The sequence below is a fragment of the Silene latifolia genome, chromosome 9, assembly GCF_048544455.1.
Source record: "Silene latifolia isolate original U9 population chromosome 9, ASM4854445v1, whole genome shotgun sequence".
Taxonomy (NCBI): Eukaryota; Viridiplantae; Streptophyta; class Magnoliopsida; order Caryophyllales; family Caryophyllaceae; genus Silene; species Silene latifolia.
In genome coordinates, this window is record NC_133534.1 from 88281905 (window position 1) to 88305307 (window position 23403).

At 41.5% G+C, this 23403-nt stretch overlaps 1 long non-coding RNA gene across 1 annotated transcript; it reads right to left on the reverse strand.

Moving 5' to 3' along the window:
• Positions 1 to 2075, reverse strand: LOC141598207 (uncharacterized). The gene is made up of 2 exons (XR_012523325.1): positions 1996 to 2075; positions 1 to 185 (listed from the first exon to the last, which is right to left on the reverse strand). It is a non-coding gene; the product is annotated as an uncharacterized LOC141598207 (long non-coding RNA).
• Positions 2076 to 23403: the final 21328 nt, after the last annotated feature.

A 23403-nucleotide genomic window follows, 5' to 3' on the forward strand; every position in this document is an offset into this window, starting at 1 on the left:
TTCGACAGAAGGAAAAGCGGAAATAAAAACAAGGGTCCATACAAATAAAACGGTCAAAAGTGGGGAAAATATATCCCTCGAATGACATAAAGAAATAGGTGAGTCTAAGCGGTAAATAAGAAATCTAAAAGTCCGGGGTACTCGCTAGCTCACACGTCAAACCCCATATAAGCATCTTCACCAACCTGTCATTCATGTAAACATGAAAGCCACAGTCAGTGGGGAGTAACTCAAGGTTCTCCCAGCCACAAAACATCAAGATGAACATGACAAAACGCATAAACAAATGACCAGATTAAGTAAGATGAGAATGAGTTGAATTGTAACTATGCATATGAGCATACATGTTCAAAGATTCATAAATAAGGAAAAGGAATAAGGTAGGCAAGTAAGAAAAGCATAAACAAAGTTAAATAATGGAGGAAAATGTAAGAAGGCAAGATAAAGGCCACTTAACCATGAGCACGTAATTCAAGGAGACATGACCAATATACCCATCCAAAATGCAAATCCTTTACTACACTCATCAAATATAATTTCCCCTGGTAGGACGACAATGATAATCACAAAGACTCAGTCCTAGTCTAAATCTGGCCAGACTCTCGGGGCAGAACGGTCCCCGATTCAACATGCGGCAGAACAGTCCGCATCCAAGACTCGATCGACAGAACGGAAGTCGAGAACCCACAATCGGCAGAACAGTCCGAAAGAGGCGGAATAAATGAGCTAAATCCATACTTGGCAGAACGGCACAAGCAGGCATAAAAGCATGTCAAGCATATATGATGGTACTATGGCATTTCTACAAGAATGCGACTCATACAGGTAATTATTTATAATCGTCTTTTCATACTTGAACATATAAAATAAACATTTCATTTTATATTTATACATGTCGGTTAAATAAAATAAATAAAATATAATAGGTGGTAATGGATAATTTACGTCATGTGGAAATTTACGAAATGCAAACAATCCAATACAAGTGACAAATTGAGCCCAAAAATTTAGGAATGGTGAGCCCACAAACATCAAGAAATTGAGTCCATGTAAAATAGAGAAGTGAGCCCAAAAGTGATCATAATTTGAGTCCAAGAGTTGAATGTTGGTGAGCCCAACATCAATATCCACAAAATAGAAAAGAATAAAATAAAATAAAATAAAAATAAAAATAAAAAAAAGGAATGGCATCAGCATTCACGGCATACAGGAAAGAAAGTGGGTGAGCAAAGAATTTCGTTCAATGAAATCATACAGGGAAGCAAGAATGCACGGCTCCTGTACTCAGACCCCTACTTGACAGTCCAAACTCGAGTTTTCCAAAGCGGTAAAAATCGAATATACATGTGACGGCATTAGCATGAGGACACAAACAGGAAAAACGATTCGAGGGACCGATTAATTCGTCTCAAAACAGAGTTCGAAAACTAGCATGGAACAATTTAAAGCCGTGGTTTAACGCTCTCATTTCAACTCCGTTTTAAGACGAGATTAAAACGGGGAAAACAAGTGTGCATGTGACGATCCTAACATGAATAGAATGCGCACCAAAACCATTTCGAGTGACTGATTTATCCCTCCCCAAAAACAGCAGCAAAACGTCAAATGTACAGCACAAAAACCGAGTTCCAGCAGCTTATTTTAGAACGGACTCGAGACGTAACAAGCAAGTAAGTTAGGGCGGTATAGACACACAAGGGGCATAAATAAAGCCATCATCTTCAGCATAAGAGAACTCAGAAAATCCAGCAGATATAAACATACAACTTACTCAGCAAGAAGCAAGCCATACACTATTTCTGAACTCGAAACCGGGTAAAAGAGAAGGAACAAGCAGTGAAACACGACCACCATGAAAGTTTACCACATGTACTTCAAAGAACACTTCTATACCCGAGAAATCATTCAAAGGTTTAAACTTTTACTATAAACACAGAAAAGTCGAGTAGAAAAGGCGAGTTTCCCGACGTTTGTCGAGTAACCTATCACCGTTACCTTAACTTTCTTCAATCTTCAAGGGAATGGTCTATTATGAACGAGTTTCCTTCGGGGTCCTCGAACTCTTCACCTAAAAACTGTAATAAGAGCCGAGTTAGTTTAAAAACGTCACATTTATGAGATGGGTCGAGACGGGAACTCCACAAGGCTATACCTTTCTTACCTTAAAAGATGAAGGAAGAGATAAGGAGAAGAATGGTGCAAGAATTATTGAGTTTGGTCGAAAATTGGGCGAGAAATCTAGGATTCTAGGACCGCCATTAATGGGTTCTTTTTGTGAGCTTGCTCTGGTTTTTTGTTTCCAGCTGCGGAAATGTTTGTGTGGTAGGGGTTCTATGCAATTACACAGTAGCTTTTTTTTTAAAAGAATGGGGTGTGTTGGCGGGCTGTGATTGGGTGAGGAGAGTGTGAGAGAGTAAATTTATCATTATTATATTAGTTGGGTGCCAAAATTGAGGGGCGTGTTGTCGACCCGGGATAGGTCGAGAGTGGATAAGTTTAGCCTCACATGTGAGCATGTGACGGTTCTTTGCTAGACGGAAGTTCGTCTTAAACCTACTATAATTTAAGACGGAATTTTATTATCAATATAGTTATTATTATTATTATTATTATTATTATTATTATTATTATTATTATTATTATTATTATTATTATTATTATTATTATTATTATTATTATTATTATTTCTATCCGACGAAAACGTATAATTTGTATAACGTAAGCTTTAAAACCTATAGCTTTAATTAAATTACTTTTATTAATATAATGAAATTAACTAGTTAAAGTAATGTAAAAGTATTATTTTTCTTTATGAAAATTATACGAAAAGGGCGGGTGTTACAGCTTCAGTCTCTCGTCTTTTAAATTGCGCATCAGCTCGTGGAGTGGTCGATCGACCACTGAGGCCAGTCGATCGACCACATGCGTTGTACAGAATTGCATTCTGACGATTCCTGCAGCGCGCACCGATCTTAAAACAGCTGCCATTTCTTCGGTTTTTGGTCAAATCAGGCGTTCTACACGGAGTTGGAAAGCTAAGAGGATAAGCTTTCACCTCCAATTAGAATCACTCGATTATCTACTCTAGAATGCGAGATATAGCCATCTGAATCAGCCTGCAATGTCGAGAAGCATTCTGACAGTCTATAGACCATGTAGGTTAGTCTATAGACCACTGTAGCTGGTAATCCGCTTCTAAAACTCTCGCAAATATGTCTTTCAGGCCTTGAAATGTGCACCAAGTTCGCTTCCCGAGTCACTACTTCATGTCAAATGCAATGCTAAGTACTTAGGGATGGATTCGTCTCGATTTCCGCTGGATTCTTCACATTTCTGCAATATTATACAAAAACACGAAAGTAGACGGAAATAGGGAAAATAGTAGCATAAACTACATAATTGAGCTCTGAAATGCGTGTGAAATAGGGTGTAAAACATCATATTTAGGACACGCATCAATTGGTGTCGGGATTTGTCGTCTCCCGAGAAATATCAACTCGTTGTAATGGGAGTTGGTCAATTTTTGGTGCTTCGTCAAGTTAAGGTGCAATCCTCGTTTCTTGAAGCTTGCTCTCGGTTTTGGATTTCGAAACATTATGTTTTCGTTTTCCCGAAAGGTGAAATTTGTCCTCTTGCCGAAGAAGTAGGCGTCATTGGTGGGTGGCCGGGTTGTACTCCGGTGCTTCCTCTGACTCGGTTGTGTTACAAAGAGAAGTTTCGTTTAATGTTGGGCTTGTATGTCGACAAGTCAAGTGAAATTTCTCCTTTCTGCCCATGGTGTGGATATGTTGGCTCTTATCAACATTTTCTCAAACCGGTTGGATGTTAATGTTTCGGAGGTGGCTAGGAGAAGGGCTCTTGCCTTTTGCCTAGTGCATGCATACCTCTTTGTCGATGACTTGAAGAAGGAGGGGTCAAAGTGTTATGGTAGTATGACCCTTGTTCATGTAATTGATCAAATGGAGCATGGTAGGGATCCATCATGGTTGGTGCTTGGCGAGATCATCCAAGCTTTGGATAAGAAGGGCTCTTGTTGAAAAGCTCCCTCGTTCGGATCCCCAAGGATCCTCCAAGTGTGGCTCTTGGAGAGGCTAAGGAATGTAGAGCTGTGGACATGGGCCACCCGCGCGTTGTCTGGTTTTGAGGCGGCGGCACTTCTCCCACAGAACCTTGGTTTGCCAAAGCACGTCATGGGCCGTTACCGATTTGTAAGGCATTGAAACCGGTGAAAGGTTGAATAAGCCTGCATTTGTGGAGTCGCCACCAATTTATTGTGGAAAAATTGGAAACCGTTCGAATACCTCGTGCCATGTCAAGACACAAAGTAATGACATGAACACTAAGAACTTGTTACTCTTAGCATTCTATGTCTAGAATAACTCTCGAGATGCCAATGGATATGGGTGTGCAGAGATAATTGGAGTAAGGGATGAGGGTACGTATTAGGAAGTTCTTTAATTCGAACACCTAATCCCGCCCGCCTCGATAGCGGCCTCTACTATTGAATAGGGAAATTGTTCATATTTGATATGTCGTTGATGTAATGTATGCAATGTAACAAACATGGATTAATCCTATTATGTAAAATTAGACTATGTCGGTTAACACATGTTTTCGCAAACAATTTGGTCGAAGTAATTGTTAGATTCGATACAGATGAATGTTATACAATTAAATCATACAAAATAATAATTACGATAAACGAATTACAATAATTAAAATTACAAAAGTTACAAACTTTATTTGATCTACGTCAAAAGCACGCTCGAAGACGGGATTTCGAAGAATAAAATAAAAGAAAAATAAAATTAAAATTAAAATATGAAAATAAGTCAGATTAGAGGTGATAATACGAATAATAGTTGATTTAAACCGTAATTAGGAGCTACGTCAAAGCGAGAAAGAGTTCAGAGGCAGAAACCAAACCAGAGTATGCGCAGCATCTGCTGCGTCCTCTGGAAGAGGCGCAACACTTCATGCGTGTGTTCTCGAGCTGGGTTTTGGCTGTGAAGTTAGAATTGCAACACCGTTATTGTTGGTTGGTAGATTTATGATGGATTATGGATATTAAACTCGAATTGATGTGTTTTAACCGATTATATGTATCTGAACAAGTCATAAAACGAATTAAAATGAGAAATTACAGCAGTTTACATGATTATGATTATACGATGAACTCGTGTCGGAAATACGAAAAGGCGGAAATTTGAGGTTAGACTAAGACGATATTGGACGAATAAGATCCGGAATAAAACTTATGTATCAAGTTAGGATTCCAGAACCTCAACATGAACAAGTCGAAACCCCGAAGAATTGATTTGAATTAAAACGGCGAAAACCCGCAAGTATTGAATTACTCGGGATTAAGGACGAATTAAGCATAGTAATTAAAAGGGAGTTGTTAAAACATGATTTATATACTGAAATAACAAAGAGAACGAAGAGAAATGAAAGAATAAGAAAAGGAGGAAATATGCAGGAAGTCGAGGAAGGAGAAAAAGAGCAGGAGCAGTAAGCAGCCTCTAGAAGAGGCGCAGCAAGGCTGCGATCCTTCCTGAAGGCGCAGCAGCTGCTGCTACATTTCTTCTCGACGTCTGACCTCTGCTGTTTCGTAAAAACGGTTTTAAAAAAGCTTGATTCTAAATCGTTTTTCGAACGTGCTCTTGATATAGATTTACATTAATTGATACAAAATAAAAGAACAATAATAAAATGGGATTTATACCCTCGGACTTACATGTTCGACGAAACGAGATTGACTAAAGTTATCGTTTTAGTGATTGCTCGACTCGAATATGCGTGGAAAGTGCCCTTGTTAGAGGATTTAGTAGATTGGTTAGGTTGATTAAAGGTGGAAGTGGTCAAGTTGGTCAGTCTATGCAACGTGACTGGGACTCAAAATGATCTGAGCTTACGTGGTCAATTGATCAAGCACATAGGCCATGGGAGCTATGCTCGCACAGACCGTCGGAAAAGAAGAAAGAGCTATCTACTACCTTAGTAAGAAGTTCTTGGAGTATGAGTGTAAGTATACACCTCTTGAAAAGACATGCCTTGCTCTTGTGTGGGCAACAAAGAAGCTACGCCACTACATGCTTAGTTATTCTGTCAAGGTGTACTCTAAAATGGATCCCGTCAAATACCTCTTCGAGAAACCTGTCCTCAATGGACGTTTGGCAAGATGGACCTTAATGCTCTCAGAATTTGATCTCAAGTACGTACCTTTGAAAGTCATAAAAGGGCGCGCCGTTGCTGAATTCTTCGCAGATAATCCTATCAACGATACCCAAGAGATAAACACGTGGTCATTTACAGACGAGGACATCTTACAGACCAGTATAGACTCTTGGGATCTTTATTTTGATGGGGCATCGAATTTGAGAGGATTCGGGATAGGAGTGTTGCTCATTTCTCCTGAAGGCGAGCATACACCACTTTCTGTCAAACCCGACTTTGAGGTGACAAATAATCCAGCAGAGTATGAAGCTTGCCTCATTGGTCTACAAGCAGCAGTGAGTTTATGCATTAAAAATCTTCTAGTTCACGGAGACTCGTCCGTGATCATTAGCCAAGTTACAGGATCTTGGAAAATCCGAAGTGAAAGTCTAGCACCCTATCAGGCTAGGATAGATCAAGTCGCACAATTCTTCGATCAAGACACTTATCTACACCTACCTCGTGAAGAGAATCAATTTGCAGATGCTCTTGGAAAACTTGGATCTTTGATTAATATGCCAAACAATATGGTTAAAATGCCTTTATGCATCGAACGACGGTCAAAACTGGCCTACGTACACCTCCTTACAGATGAAGAAGAAAGCCCAGAGGAACCTTGGTTCCAAGCCATTCTAAATTTCAAACTTAATGGTACATACCCACCAAATATGGACAAGAGGGGACAACGCGCCATACGTCTACTCGCCTCTCAGTACCTCCTTATGCAAGGAGAATTATGCAAAAGAACACCTCTTAGTGTCGTCCTGCATTGCCTTGATCGTTCACAGGCACAAAAAATAATGGAAGAAGTTCACGATGGAGAATGCGGTCCTCATATGAGTGGACCCATGATGGCAAAGAAAATCATGAGTCTAGGATATTACTGGACGACAATGGAGTCGGATTGTATTAAATACGTCAGACATTGCCACAATTGCCAAATCTTCGGAAATGTGCAACATGTTCCTCCTTCAATGCTTTACACCATGACATCTCCTTGGCCAGTTTCCGCTTGGGGAATAGACATCATTGGGAAAATCACTCCAGCTGGAACAGGAGGTCACTGCTTCATTTTGGTAGCTATCGACTATTTTACCAAATGGGTCGAAGCAGCGTCTTACACTAGCCTTACAGCTAAAAATGTGGCAAAGTTCATACAAACCAATATCATCTGTTGATATGGTTGCCCACATGAAATCATCAGTGACAATGGATCACATTTTGAGGCCGAGACTGAGCAATTACTAGCTAAATATAAGATCAAGCATCACCATTCCTCGCCATATAGACCCCAAACTAACGGCGCGGTAGAGGCAGCTAACAAAAATGTCGTCATGATCCTCAAGAAAATGATCGACAATTATCGTGATTGGCCTAGCAAGATACCCTTTGCATTGTGGGGATATCGCACATCAGTTAGAACGCCCACTGGGCTACTCCTTTCTATTTAACTTACGACATGGAAGCTGTACAGCCAGTGGAGCTAGAGATCCCGTCACTACGCATTCTGTTAGAAAGTCAAATCCCATAAGTTGAATGGAATAAGGATAGATATGAGGAACTCATCCTCTTGGATGAACAAAGGTTGCGCGCATTACATAATGTGCAGACATATCAGGCACGTATCAAACGAGCCTTTAATAAACAGGTTAAGCCCAGGAACATCAAAGAAGGAGATTTGGTGCTCAAATCAGTCAGAGCTCTCCTACCTGTCCATCCACGAGGAAAGTTTAAACCTAACTTGGCCGGACCATTCTTAGTCAAGTCCATACTCTCAGAGGGTACGGTTAGGATTACAGACCTAGATGGGAATGAATTTGCTAACCCAACAAACCTAGACCAACTGAAACGATACTACCCCTAGCATAGGACAAAACACGCCTCGTGTAACACTCATGTGTTGCTCTTGCGGCACGAAATAAAAATGGCCCTTGACCCACAGAAATAAAGCTTATGTCATCTTGCTCTTGCATTTCAACATTTTGTCGTCATCTTCATATCATCAAATAAATTAAAAGTGCACTTCTTTAGGAGTAAGTGAAGCACATGCTCATCTTTTTTTCTAAAGTTCATTACAAGCTCTTGCTTCGAACAATTATTCTTTTACATTTACTCGAACTACGCACAGGGTTTGATTTCATTTTTTTAATGAATATGTAGGCAATCCTTCACCGGATACAATCCATTATTTTAAAATGTAAATAGAAGGACATTTGCATTTGCACTTGAAATTCGACAAGAATAATAAAGAAAAATTATAACAGTTTCTTAACTAATAAATCTTTTATTCATTATTCCATAAATAGTAATAATATGCCAAATACATATAAAATAACAATGCTGAAAATAAGAAAATAAATGCTAGGCTAGGTTCTAAAAATCCGCCATTTATTACAACCCAAATAATAATAAATAATACTATAATAAATGACTAAGGCTATTCTTCCATTTTCCCTTTGCCTTTGTCACCCTTATCATACTTCTTGTCTCGACCACGAGCTGGACGCTTACATTATCTCCGAACTAATCACCAATGGTCGTCCTCACGGTCTAGCCTGACCATTTTGATCCATCACCATCTTCTCGGCATAGGCGGTCTTCAGTTTCTTCAAAGGGCGAACGACTCGGAATCCGGCCTCTTCTTCCTCCTCAGTCAAGTACTTTTGGTTCTCCTTTGCTACTTCGCGGATCTTATAGTCCACGAGCTCGTGCTTCCTCAACTTCTCACGCTCTTCAAGAGTATCAGCCTTTCTTCATTGCAAATATGAGTCAGATACCCATAAAGAGCCAACGGGAACTGGTATGAACCACATGTTCCTCTGGGCCCACCGATGTACCCACTCTCGACAAGACTCCGAAGTAAGTGCCAAGGCAGTTTGAGGAACGGTATCTAGCTTCAGAATTTTATGCTTAAGGCCCACTTGCCTCATCAATCTCTCAGGAACAATGCAAATCATGAACTCCTAGCCAGGGACACGAACTGACCATGTATGATCCAGAGATGAGACTCCAGTAACTGAACTGATGTGCCACCATGGCACAATCCATCGGATCAAAGGGCCACCTTCACTCTTCAACTTATTTTCCCAATAGTTGCATACCCGAGTAAAGTTCGCCATGTATAGCCTAGTTCTCATTACAATTGATCGAGCATGATATCCTTGCACATTAACTGGGGGCTCGATCAGCCGCAGTCGTTCTATCAGCCAAACTTGCAAAAAGGGGATGGGAATTACTACCCTTATATCGATCGATAAGACAAAAAAAAGACGAAAAAAAACGGTATAATATCAAATAGGATCCTTAGCTGCAGAATGACGGGACTTCCTAGATAAGGAAGCTCACGGTTGGCCTTCCTATTATCCAAACCAAGGATGGTCTCCCCTAAGACTAGGCACGCTCGGCTCCTGCGTAGCTCTATTTGCTCTATTATGCTCAAAAAATGAGGATCACCCCTCATCTCCTTATCAACATGCCCTTGAAGGACATAACAATGAAGTAGACAAAACCCGAAGGCCCTGCGCCTCGGAGCATAGGAAATGGTAGGGTCCTCCCTATTTATAAATCGATCAACAAGTCAAACATACGGACACCTTTTGAAGTCACAAGACCGTCCACCTCAGCCCTGGTCAGTCCAAGCAAATCCCTGAATTTATTTATATAGCTTTGAGAGCTAAGGGTATAGCCGGTACAATTTCTGGATTCCATCCTCCAATAGAAGCTATTTCTTCAGCAAAAGGACAAATTTCGCCTCCCGGAAAGGCGAACACGTGAAAATTTGGGTCCTAATACTCAAGACAAGCATCCAAGAAAGGCTTCACCACTTTCACTAACTTGAGACATATGATCGATCCTAAATTAAAAGTACCCATGTCGTGTTTCTCAACATTTTTAAATTCATTCGTCCATTCCCTCAGACGGTTTTCAAAGGCATCCATATTTTTTTTTGGGAAATTTTTGAGAGGATATGTGAGCTTTATGTAATAAACGGAAGAAAAGAAGAAGGAATTATGTGAATAAAAGCTCAACCGAAGTCTCTATTTATACTGTTCGTTGTTTCCTAATTTCTGTCGAGGACTGACAACTCGGGGAAATGACGCAGCATTTGCTGCGCCTCTTCCCCAGGTCCTCTTTCCGTGTTTTCAGCCACGGATCTTTCCTATTTTGCTTTTGGCTAAATTTCATATTCCTATAGGAACTTAATTTGGTAATTTCAACTAAATTACCAAGTTTTATGTTTCCTAATCCTTTTCGGGTTTGCTTTTCGAGGCAAAATCGACATTATCACCAAAACGCGCACACTTAGTCATTTTCATTTTTTTTTTTTTTTTGGAGGGAATCATTTCACTTCTCTTTTCAATACATTTCACACTTAGACATTTCTTTTAATTTTCTTTTTTAGGGGGTAGCCCTCCCTACCGTCCGGTCATTTTTGCTCATTTCTGGGCATTGTTTTTGTAATTTTTGCTCATTTTCGGGCACTTTTTTTACTTTTTTTTCATTTTGCGCCAATTTAGGCCACCTATATGACTATGTGTTTTACTTGTAATTTCTATGTAAATTTCGGCAGCATGACAGCACAAACCGTCACCTACCAAACCTGTTTTTTTAAACTAACCTGCAGGAACAGCAAACACCCAGCAGCAAAGGCACTCAGGCCATTATACACACAACCTAAAGACAAGTATATACATCAAACTGGGGGCTCTCGCCCAAAACAAAGTCCGAAAAGTCCAAAAATATGCAGATATACAAAAACAACGACTAGTCCTGGTGACCCCTCAGCTCAGCTACGGTCGCCTCAAGAGCGGCAATTTCGGCGTCCCTGACTTCCAACTCTCTCAACAAACGAGCTGTCTCCTCTCGGGACTGCGCCTGCTCGCGCTCTTGGTCACGCTCTCTCTACATAAAAATGGAGAAATGCCTCATTTCAATAAAATGAAGTAATATTTCGTTGCAACAAAGTTCGAAATGTCAAGAAATAAATAAGAAAGGGGAAGGGAGGTTCATACCCGTCATCCCGGGCCACCTAAGAGTGCCTCGATGGCCGTAGCTCATAGCCGGTTGGCCATCCTCCAAATCTCTACGTACCTGGACGGTGCCACCTGCATTCAAATGCAAAGAAAGTTCAAAAAGAGCAAATGCATTCCTTTGCAATAAAAATAACGGAGACAGTCAAAGCTGGGGGCTTAACCTCCTCACGACGTGCTGCCACTCCTCGAAGCCAGCGTCTGTCACCTCCTCGCCAAAGTCGCGGATCTCCGAGATTGTCGTCATGCTCGCCGCGTTAGTGTACTCCAGTGTCTTGGGGTAGGCTGGGGGCTCGATGATCGCCACCTCGATCTCCTACAAAATCAAATGATTTCTTTGTTCGACGATCGTTCGTCATTTATTAAATCAATTCAAAAATGAGTAAAAAGATAAAGATTCTTACCACGATTGGCCAGTACGCCAACCTCTGACGGACAAACTCGGAGTACTCCTCGCCAGGAAGAAGCAGGGCGTCACTACCCGCGTCAGCCAAGTCATCCTCTCTCTCAGCCGCACAAGGCTCCCTAAACATCGTCCATGGAGAATCGATGGGGACCGTAAAGGTGTCACGGGAGCACTGTCGAGTCAAACGCTCACCCAAGTACCACACAGGTCCCATGGACGTCGTTAGCAGCAAACGACTCGAGCTCCTAGGACGAAGGACCTTAGCCACAAAAGCTGGAGCCTCAAGGTAGCTCTCCCAAGGTCTAGCCACCCACTAAAATAAGAAAACGAGGGGTCATTCCAATGATCGGTTCTAAACGGGGAAGGGGGTCATTCCTATGATCACTTCTAAATAAAAGACAAAAAAGGAAAAGTAATTAAATAAGGATCGAAGGCGCTTACGCTGTCCAACGTCACGGCATTCACGCCCCTCCAAAAAATGTCGTAAGAAGAGTGCTGGCTCTTCCTACGGTACACCACCAAGTCCCTCACAACAGGGTACGCCATCGGCTTGGGCTCCGTCCTCTTGGGCGCAAAGCTAGGAAAGTAGGAGTAGACCCACGGCTGCAGACAGAATAATGATTATTTTCTACGAAGACAATAATAGCAATAAAGAAATGAAGAAATAATGATCTTTCATAATTCAAAGTGAAGGTTCATACCTCCAATAGGAGCCCAGGACCAACAGCGGTAGGAGAAGTCCCCTTCTCCATCAGCTCCAGACGGACCATGGCCATCATGTAACGGGTAAGGACCGCAAAGCCAGGCGTAACCCAGTCCCAATGACCCAGGCTACTCAACTTAGTAAGGAAGGGAATAAGCTTCATCGACAACCTCTCCCCCTTGTCTCTGAGGTAAATCGAAGACAAGAAGCACCACAACCACAGACGAGCCCTCTGCTTAGCAATGCAAGGAGGTGGAGGCATCATCCGCCCATCTATCCTCACCCTCACCGGGACCTATCCGCAAAGTAGTCCCTGGCGTAGAAACTCGGTACCAACCCGGGAACGCTGGCAGCACTCGCCAACAGGTTCCAGCCGATCAGATTCCTCGCCTCGGTCAAGTCTCCTCTCATGGCCGTCAACGGCCACACCAAGGGCTCCTCTCCACATGGCAGACCCGAGATCATGTCGTAGTCCTCCAAAGTGACCCCGACCTCTCCAAAAGGCATATGTAAAGTCGAGGTCGTGTCCCAGTACCGATCAAGGAAAGCTCGAATCAGGCTAAGGTTAGCCCGAATCTTCTTTTCCCTGATAGCCCTCCAAGCTCCTACCAAAGCCCCGAAGGCTCCCAGCTCAATTATGGCCTTCTCCTCCTCCGACAGCCTCTCGAAGGCTTCCATCATCGTCGTGTAACCGGAAAATGACCTCAAGTTCCCAGCCTCCTGTATCAATTTAAAGCAAAACTATCTTTAGCATAAGACAAATGAGGAATGAAACGGCAAGTAAAATAGAAAATGACAAGCTCAAAACTTACCAAACTCCTCGCCGTCCTGTACGACAGGTGGCTCTCTTCCACCCAAATGAGATGTCTGTCATCCCATTTCTCGGCCCACTCGGGTGCACCCACAAGCTGACGACCACCTCGCCCCACGTTGGCCCTCTGCGGGACCTCCTCAACCTCCTCCTCCAACTCCTCCTCCTGTCTCTCTCCCACTACGAGAGTGCGAGAAGGGTTGAAGTCCACATCCATGGGGAAACTCCCCAACGTAGAAGGAACGTCACTTGCAAAGTAAAGACAAACGGGGCCATGTCTGGCCATGACAAGCCTCTTTGAGGCCGTTTCAAGCATTTTCGAACATGAAAAGCGGCTTTTCTTGCCATCTTTGGCCATTTCTTTCAAAACCCGACCACACATGTGGTAGGTTAGGGCAATTCAAGTCTAAGTTCAAGCCTAGTTGCGGGTTTGAGTCGAAATTTCGGCAGCATTTCGCTACAATAGAATTTATGCCCTAAAAAGTGTCCTGAAAGAGTTGTCACAAATCAAAACTTCGACATGATAGCAAGTTTACCCATTACACTAAGGTTACAAAACACCAAGTTTCATCAAAAATGGACATTTCTAAGGACATTTTCGAAGCAATTTTCGAAACAATGAGAAACCGTCTCATTTTTTGCCCAAATGCTCAATATTTGACGAAAATCCAAAAAGAACACATGGTTATGTTCCTAACATTACCCATTACCCATTTCTAATGTCAATTTTGCAAGACAAATCGATTTGAGGCAAAAGCCCCAAATTTTTGAAATAAAGGGAAGAAAAACCCTAAATTTTTCGATTAAAATTAAGCAAGAACGCAATTTAAAGCAAGAATAGGATACATACGTCGATTAGTTATGGTTTATGGCACGAATTGATTAAGTTTTGATGGATTGTTGTTTAAATTTGAGAGAGTTTAAGAAGAAATTGTGTTTTGTGAAAATGAAATCAAACACGGCTTAATCGTGTTTTTACCCAGACAGGGACAAACCCAAGAAAAGACGCAGCACTAGCTGCGCCCCTTCCAAACGCCGCAGCTTTTGCTGCGCCTATTCCCCAGCGAGTCCTCAGCTCAAAATTTGAAAATCTGTTATAAGTTTGTTATTTGTGGGCCCACGTTTTGTGTGCCTCTTCTCCAACATCTTATACCATACACTTAGCTCTCTTGGGCATTCTTTTCGTCCAAACTCGAGTTTTAACAAACTGCAAAATCGTCACGGTGTTTTATTTCTCAACAAGGACCCTTTGGACGCAGTTCACGGGCCCATCTTTTATTATCAGGATTTCGCTTGCAATAACCGAGCGGATTTCCAATGGTGCTTAGGACACGCCACTATCAGTCAAGCCTCTTCATTTTCCTCAATGGTGCTTAAGACGCACCTTTGTCGATGCATTTATATTCCCCGCGAGAGTTCATTATACCCAGTGTACTTCTCGAGAAGCGGAGTTTGTTTAAGAACAGAAACAAGCAGATCCCCCAAGAATGATTCAATCCCGACAGAGTCATCCATATATCCTCCAGCAATATTTCGTAGTGTTGCTCATGACGACTAAGATGTTCCTAGTCGTCAGTATATATTTCTCCAGCGATATTTTGCAGTGTTGGTATTGACAATCAAGACATTATATGTTTCCCCAAGCGAGATTTCGTTGCCATTCACAGGCCACGAATTTCTCAGAAACAGAGTTCGCTTGAGACCGACGCAAGCAGATTCTCCAGAAGCTTCTTTCAATGTCCTGCTCACCCTCATATACATCTAATCCTTCAAATCTTTCAGATAATCCTTATATCTTTCAGACACCAAGTTATCTTCAGACCAGAAGTTTCACCGAAACGCCTTCAGTCCCGTTTCACCTAGGAGTATCTCAGGTATGGCTTCTTCTTATGGCTAGCAAGCTTCCTTACGTAGTCTAATAGACTTTAAATGACCCTCCCCGATAGTCGACAGACTCTAAAAATTTCCCGACAACAGGTCCTTGGTTCAGACCCCTTGAGCCGCCTTGCGTCGCCATAGTCGTCAGGTTGTACTCTTCGATTTACCCGATGGCTATACTTTGACTTTTGCCTTGTCCAAGCCTCAGTTAAAGTGGGGGTTCTGTAGATACCTCATTTTTACACCTCTCGCAACCCACCCAGTGATGATTGGGGCGCATGTTTGGTACGCAGAACGATTATGACAGTTCATAAGTTTATTGTCAGGTGATAGCTCAAACACTCAAGTCTACCCCTTGGTCGTCATCTACGCACCGATACGGTCGTTTTGACAGTAATTAGAGTTTATTTGGAGTCCGGATCAAAAACCGCTTCATTTTCTAAGAAACCGTTTAAAATGCCGAGTCGGAATGTTCTAGAATATTCTAGATATTTATTCCCAATCAAATTTTATATCTTTTGGTAAAATATATTCTGTATATCATATTTTCCGGAATAAGGAAGTATAGATCTTCCGCAATTCCATAACAGAAACGCGGAAATCTTTCTTCCGGAGGAGGAAACCTCTGGGGAAATGACGCAGCAGATGCTGCACCTCTGGGGAAATGACGCAGCAGCTGTTGCGCCTCTTCGCCAGCCCTGATTGGCTGTTTACGGAATATTCCCGTGATTTCTTTCCAAAGTTTGTGTCATTCCAAAACTCTTCCACATTTTTTGGTATAAATAGAGACCTCCGGTCTCCATATTTTTCACGCGAGTGTCCGCCCTTCTCTTCTCTCTTTGAATTCTAGACCTTGCTCTAAGCTTTCGAGGCCTACATGCTTGATCAATCGACCCCGTAAGTTTAGATCATTCTGAGTACCAGTCACGTTGCATGACCGACCAATTTGACCACTACACATCAATCAATCAATTAATCTAAAATCCTCTAACGAGGGCACTTTCTACATACATTCGTGTCGAGCAATCACTAACGTTAAATTAGTTAATCTTGTTCCGTCAAATATGTAAGTCTGAGGATAAGCTCTTGAATAAACAATTTTGTTCTAGGTGGCAGTTTACTAGGTCTCCCCCAAGATCTATAGGAAGTTCAGGAAAATTTTCTTTTATTTGTTCTGGAGAAAATTTGACAATATGTTGGCTGCTGGCATTTGTTCTAGGACTCTTCCTTACAGCTGTGATTTGGTCTCGATTTATTGTAATTCCACCGCCTTGCTGTCTAGGTGGAATAAAGGCACGAGTAGTGGGTTATAAAGTGGTCCCACAATTTGTCCCAATATCAAGCTATGATTTTCGGTTGGCTAAAGAGTTGGGCTATGAATTATGTTGGGCTAAAGAGATGGGATGTATATTTGATGGGCCAATCATAGATAGACGTTCAATTAAAATTTCAGAAGTTTGAGTAGCTATTGGAGGGTTTGATTTCTTGGTAATATAGATGTTAACAAAATTACTTTTAGCCTTTGTGTTCAACCAAACTCTTATATCCTCATGGCTTGTAAGCAATTGTCTAAATTCTGGTAAATGCCTAGAATTACTAAAATAGGACATGTCTAAAGCATTGTTATCTTCATCATAAAAATTGTCACAAATTGTAGATACCTCATTTCTGCACCTCTCGCAAACCACCCGGTGATGATTGGGCCGCATGTTTGCTACGTGGAACGATTTGTGACAGTTCGTAAGTTTATCGTCAAGTTATTGCTCAAACACTAATGTCGACCTCTTAATTGTCATCTACGTGCCGATACGGTCGTTTTGGCAGTAATTAGAGTACATTTGGAGTCAGGGCCTAAAACCGTCTCCATTTTCTGATAACCGTAAAATCCCGAGTCAGAATGTTCTGGAATGTTCCGGATATTTCTATTCCATATTTTATAATTATTTCACAATCTTTATTCTTTGGTAAACAATTTCCCGTGATATTCATACATAATATTAAGGAAAACCAAATTATTCCGTCCTTCCATAACTTAAACACGGAAATCTTTCTTCCGCAGGAGGAAACCACTTGGGAACAGACGCAGCAGGTGCTGCGCCTCTTCCAAAAGACGCAGTGACTGCTGCGCCTCTTCCCAGGTCCTTTTCTGCGTATTTTTTCGTATCTTTTTCATATCTTTCTGAGATTCACTTCCAAAGTCTCTCCGAAACCCTAATTCCTTCACGTGATTAGTATAAATAGGAGCCTTCGCTCCTCATATTTCTCACGCGAGTGTCCGCCCCTCTCTTCTCCCTTTGCATTCTAGACCTTTGTTCTTACTTTTTGGCATCTACGTGCTTGAACATTCGACCACGTAAGCTCGGATCCTTCTGAGTACCAGCCTCGTTTGCATGACCGACCAATTTGACCAACTCCAGCTTAATGAACTTAATTAATCTAATCGTTTTTCCTCTTACGAGGGCACTTTCGTCTACATTCGAGTCGAGCATCACTAATCGATAAATTAGTTCTTCTCGTTTCGTCAAACATGTAAGTCTGAGGGTGTAAATTCCTCTTTTATTTATTGTTATTTACTTTTTGTATCATCATTAATGTAAGGTTTATGTCGAAAATACTTATTAAAACCGATTTCTAAAACCGTGCTTTAAAACTTCTTTTTACGGATTTCCAGAAGACAAACCGTCGAGAAAGGACACAGAAACTGATGCGCCTCTTTGAAGGAGCGCAGTTCTTGTTGCGCCTCTTCGTGAGGTTGCCGCAGTTTCTGCTTCCTTTCTTCTTCCTTCGTCCTCCGTAATTCGTTCGTCTTTTATTTGTTTCGTTTGTTTTCTTTAATTCTTCGATACAATAGTCTAATAATTTCATGTATGTTATTTATCATTCATTCACATGTATAATTCATCATTAAATCCGACTTAAATCCCTTATAATCTCATATTTGCGGGTTTTCGTCACTAAATTCAATCCGGATTGTAGGAATTCGATTTGTTCATATCGGGTTTCTGGAATTCGATCTTTTATATATTTTCATCCGTCTTTTGTCGCATTCGTCATTAATTTGTCGTTAATTTATCGTGTTTAGCCTATTTTGTTCACCTTTGTCACTAATCAATCATTCATTCATGTAAATAATCCGTTTGCATTCGTCTCATCCGTGTTTTATTGCTTTCATGACCATTAATCACATGTAAATAACCTATTAATCACTTTCATCCGAGTAAATATGTTACTTAACCATTAAAATCACCAATTTACATTAACGATTTGCAGTTCCGGCTTCACAGCCAGAACTCACCCTTGGAACAGACGCAGCATCTGCTGCGCCTCTTTCAAAGGGCGCAGTCCTGGTGCGCCTGTTCCAGGTTGAATTATGTCCCTGAACTCCGTTGTTGCTTGACCTAGTTTAATTAGCTTACGTATAATTAACTATTAACCGTATTATCGCCTACTGTCTTGTTTGTTAATTCTTTCTTTTATTCTTTTTCTCAAATTATCCGTTTTAAAGGTATTTTCGACATAAATCGCTAAACCCGATGTAATTGTTGTAATTCTTATTGTAATTTTCTATCATTGTAATATTTATCGCATTTTGTATCATTTGTATGTTTTCACATGTAATTGAACCTTAATTCCAACTTCGACCCAATTGTGTGCTAATTAATTGTCAACCGACTTAGTCTAATCTTCACATGCTAGGTGATGCGTGTCTTTTATATAAGGTTTTCACCTCATTTTTACACGCATTTCTGTGCTTTTTATGTAGCATCTGGCTACAAATACCCCCGATTATTCTACTTTGGTCCGTTATTTGTAATTTGCAGGAATTGACCGAAGAGGAGCTAAATCGAGCCTTAATTGTCCCAATTGTATGCATTCATGGAAAATAAGGAGCCGGAGCTTGGAAATCTAACACTTGGAAGACGCGTGAGCTGAGTTCGGAAGCAATTCAAGTCCTAACGTACCTATATAGCTCGATCGAGTGGTTCACTATTCGATCGAATGCTTTATGTACTCAAGACTGGTCGATCGACCAGTTTAAGGAGCCGATCGAGGAGTTTTTGCAAGAGGTGCTCGATCGAGTGGGTTATTACCACTCGATCGAGTGGTTTGGTGATGATTTGTTCGATCGAGCAGCAGTAATCTACTCGATCGAATGGTTTCCTGTGCTTTAGTCAATTTCCGCCTAAATTACTTATGGGCTTTTGTAATCAGTCCATAGATTAGGTTTTAGTATAAGACTGAGAGGGAACTACGTTACTTCTGCTCTTCCTCTCTCACGTTGGTTTTACTCTAATTCTTGCCACTGTTCTTTGGATTCTTTTTCTTTTATTCGGATTGGAGACACGATCGGTATTATCATTCTTTTTAATCTTTTAATTCTTAATCATTGCTGGAATTCTTCCTTCCCTTTATTGTTATCGTAATCGTTTTATTTAATCCTTTAGTTCTATCATTATGTCTAGTTTTGATTATCAATTTGTTGCTATTGTTGATTCGATGATTATGAGTAACTAATTCCCTATGCTAAGACTATAGGGGATCCATAATGTGAAGGGAGAGTAATCGATTTACTAGGTTAATGCTGGTACTGTCTTAGTTGTTTAAATGCTACAATTAATTGTAATTGCCTAATTGAGTCGACGCAGTTAGACCTTTAATCCCTAGTGATCCTTGACCTGGACCGAAAGGTTGGAAAAGGCAAGACTGGTAGCGAACAATAGAGTATTGCAGTGAGGGCGAAAGTTAAGCTGTTTACACTTTAGGGTGAATTAAGGACCGAAAGGTGACGTTCGCTACTCCTTAGACCGTACTACATTGACCTGGGACCTAGATTACTTGACCGGATGATTATGGTGAACCGATTGTCTTAGCTGTTCTTCTTTATCTGTTAAATTCCTTCCTTTTATTCTCTTCTCCTTGTTCTCTTTAGTTTAGAAATCACATTTTATAAACCCCCAATTTGGTTACTTGACGAACTTAGATTTAGCCGACAATTTCCTACCTCTCTGTAGATTCGACCCGACTTCCCTAGCTATATTAGTTAGAGCCAGTTGGTTATTTTTGACAGGTATGCGACAGACGTGTCAAATTTTGGCGCCGTTGCCGGGGAGGTGGCGCAAACTTGTTGCTTTAATTAAGTTTGTTCCTCGTCTCAAGGAATTCATTCCTTGAGACTAATCTCATTTCTGCAAAGTTTTGATTAGTTTGCAGGTTAGTTGTTGCTTTGAAAGTTTATTTGTCAAGATGCCTACTATTACGGAGCATAAAGAGCCATGTGGTAGATGTGGCACGGAAGGGCATGATCCTATCTTATGCATGGAAAGTGTTGAGCGCGTTCTTGCCTATCAGAAATACAAGCAGGGAGTTCCTTTCTCCCAGCTGTATGAAGAAATCAAGAATGATTCTACCCCTTCTACGCCAGTACCACAACCGGTCTCTCCTTCTGCAAGAGAAGAAATTGCCGAATTAAAATCCATTATGTTGAGTATGTCAAAGATGTCACGGCAATCTGAAACGGTTATATCGGAATTGAAAGAACAAGTCGCGCAGTTAACACTCGCGACAGACCAAGCCAAGCTTCTTCCAATTTGCGATCCAGTCAGTGCAACGAATTTTCAAAATGACCTTACTTATGAAGAAGGCGAGGTTTTGATAGCTGACGATAACTCGGATGATGATTTAGACGAGTTTTTGAAGGAAATACTTACTACGTGTGCTGTAACCACTCGATCGAGTGACTTTTCTACTCGATCGAGCAGTTTAAACCATCCTATCACTCGATCGAGTGAAAATGGTGGTCGATCGAGAAGCGCAGAATTCCAAGTTGGTCGATCGAGTGACAATCTTACTCGATCGAGTAACAATGCTGAAGAAATCACTCGATCGAGTGATAAACATGGTCGATCGAGTGAAACAGGAAAGGCAATTGGTCGATCGACTGATAAAAGTACTCGATCCAGTACTTTAAGTGGCGGGGATCCTAATTTACTATCTAATACCACCACCGTGTCATCTTCCCCTGCTGTGGAGACGTCACGCATTGATAAGGGTAAAGAAAAAGTTGCGGGGCCACTCATCGCTACCAGGGTACCCTTCCCAAGTCGTCTAAAGGAAGCAAAAATCGAGCAACAGTACGGTAAGTTTGTGGACGTCGTGAAGAACCTCCAGGTAACTGTCCCCTTTTCCGAACTTGTTACTCAGGTACCCACTTACGCTAAGTTTATGAAAGATATTGTGACGCGTAAGAGAAATTTGAGTGAATTTGAGACGATTTCATTTATGGAAGAGTCTAGTAATTTGCTGTTGAATAAGGCCCCTCCAAAAATGAAAGACCCGGGCAGCTTTTCTATTACCTGTGTCATAGGCAATATGGTTATTGATAAGGCCCTTTGCGATTTAGGTGCCAGTGTTAGTGTCATGCCCCTTCCGTCTCGCAAGAAATCGAAGATGAGTCATTTCAAAGTGACTAACATTACCCTATGGATGGTGATAGATCGTTAGGAGGCCCTTAGGTGTCTTAGAGGACGTGCTCGTGAAAATAGGCAAGCTCTACATCCCAAGAGATTTCATTGTTTTGGATATAGCCGAGGACACTCGGACCAAAATTATCTTAGGAAGACCATTCCTTTTGTACACTGGGTCGTTATTGATGTCGACAAGGGCGTCGACTCTTGCGAGAGGGGATGACGCTATCACATTCATCGCCAAGATTTTTAACCCACCCAATGATAGAGGACACTTGCTATTCGGTCGATATCATTGACGAGTCTATTTATGACTTCCGGCGGGTTCTTTTATGAAGGACCCACTAGAAGCTCTTATGCTTTTTGATGAGAGTGCGAGATAGCCCACGACGATGATGACTGCGTTGGATTTGCTTGTTGATGATTTAGATGAGCATGAGGGGGAACAGGTGGAACAAATGATTAGCACTCTTTTCTCCATTGAGGTAAAGGTACCGGAACGTAAGCCTCTCCCTTCTCATCTTAAATATGCTTTCTTAGACAATACAGAGCAATATCCAGTCATTGTTAGTGCCAAGCTTAGTGATGATCGGTGACCTCTTTGTTAGTCGTACTTAAGAAAAACAGAAGGCAATGGGCTATTCATGGACGATATCACGGGATTAGTCCCGATATTTGTATGCACAGGATAGAGCTGGAGGAGGATCACAAACCTTGCAGACGGTGGTCGCGTGGCTGAACCGAAGATGCGAGGATGTTGTGATGGCCGAGGTAATGAAGGCTTTGGATGTAGGTATTATTTATTCTGTCGGTAATTCTAGATGGGTGAGTCCAGTACAGGTGGTCCCGAAGAAAGGAGGGACAACTGTAGTTAATAATAAGAAGAATGAATTAATACCTACTCGAGTAGTGACTGGTTGGCGGATGTGCATAGATTACAGACAGCTGAATGCCGCCACTAAGAAAGATCACTTCCCCCTTCCTTTTATTGATCAAATGTTAGAAAGGTTAGCTTCTCATAAATTTTTCTGCTATTTAGACGGGTATTCAGGGTTCTTTCAGATCCCTATCCACCCAGACGATCAGGCTAAGACTACATTTACCTATCCTAAGGGCGTTTTTGCGTATCGCAGAATGCCTTTTGGTTTGTGCAATGCCCCTGCCACCTTCCAAAGGTGTATGATGGGGATATTTTCAGAGTATATTGAGTCTATCATGGAAGTTTTTATGGATGATTTCAGTGTATATGGAAGTGATTTTTCTGACTGTCTGTCTAACCTTGAGAAAGTGTTGCAGTGCCACTTTATGGTCAACGAGGGAGTTGTCTTAAGGCACTTAGTTTCTGATAGGGGAATAGAAGTCGATAAAGCAAAGGTGGAAGTGATTCAGCAATTACCACCTCCTGTTAATGTTAAGGGGGTGAGGAGCTTCCTTGGTCACGCCGGGCTTTTATCGCCGGTTTATCAAGGATTTCTCCAAAATTGCTAAACCACTTACACAGTTGCTGCTTAAGGATGCCCCTTTTGTGTTTACTGATGCTTGTCTTTCTGCTTTTAACATGTTAAAGCAGACTTTAGTCTCTGCGCCCATCATACAGCCTCCCAACTGGGACTTGCCGTTTGAGATCATGTGTGATACGAGTGACTATGCACTAGGAGCGGTGCTTGGCCAGAGGAAAGAAAAAGCCTTAAATGCTATTTACTATGCGAGCCGAACTCTGGATGAGGCTCAAGTGAAGTACACTACCACTGAGAAGGAGCTGTTAGTTGTAGTTTATGCCTTAGAGAAGTTTCGTACTTATTTAGTTGGGTCAGAAGTCACTGTTTTTACTGACCATGCAGCTTTGAGGCATCTCCTTGCTAAGAAGGAGGCCAAACCACGGCTACTGAGATGGA